Raw genomic sequence first — 1084 nt, forward strand, 5'->3', positions numbered from 1 at the left:
ACACACACACACACACACACATATATATATATATACTATAATATCGTATATATACTTATATACTACTAATACCTAATAATTAATGTAATATTAGCTATTGGTATATATATATATATATATATATATACACGCATATTATAGACATATATATATATATCTATCTATAGATCTATATATACATATATATATATATATATATATATGCATGCGTGTTTGTGTAAAACTACGCTTTCAAGTTTGACTTGTCGACAGCTTGAAACGGATATCAAGTACAGACATCTTAAACGTGTAAGAGTAACCGTATCAAGCAGTGCGATATATAGCAAAAATAACACTTGTTACTCATTAAACAGACTAAATAGTTCGCGTGGGGTTGTAAAGTGAGTTTTGACGCATGCGTAGACATTACGAGTATTGACTTACTCGTAACTGCATAATTGTAGAAAGCATTTGTAGACGATTATTAGGGGAAGCTTCTAGTGTTCTTATCTGAGGACATTTCCAATCATTTCGCTGTTTTTTTAGATACAATGCTTTATTAGAAATTTTCAGCAAGTATCGTTTTCTAAAAGGAAATCATCCGAGATATTTATAGATCATAGCATAAATTGAGCATCATGACCTAATTTCGGGGAAAAGAAGCAGATGTATGCATGCAAGTACGAAATATTTAGATAGCAATAGGTTACGTGCCTAAATACGTATACGTGACCCATGTACTATACTTGAAACCATAACATTTTAAAGCGGATGTTAGAATGATGTACGGTAGTAAAGGGAAATTTATTACTATACTTTCATTTAAAATCATAGATCAGTGAGTCACCACAATTGAGTTTACAATGACAAAGAGACAGTGTCTAGCTTTTGTGTGATCATGTTTATTGTGTCTGTACAAGTGGCTATATAGCGGGGACAATATATACTCTCTAAGGCCCATCGCACGAAGCAGAGCACTACAGTGTCTATACAATGTCCGTTTGTCACACCAGTACAAATTGAACCTCATAAACACGAATTCATTGCGCATAGCTAATAGTCGTGTAGTTAAAGGTCCGTGTTATAGGCCCTTTTAGCCTAGGCA

The sequence above is a fragment of the Priapulus caudatus genome, unplaced genomic scaffold (genome assembly GCF_000485595.1).
Source record: "Priapulus caudatus unplaced genomic scaffold, Priapulus_caudatus-5.0.1 Scaffold53, whole genome shotgun sequence".
NCBI lineage: Eukaryota > Metazoa > Priapulida > Priapulimorpha > Priapulimorphida > Priapulidae > Priapulus > Priapulus caudatus.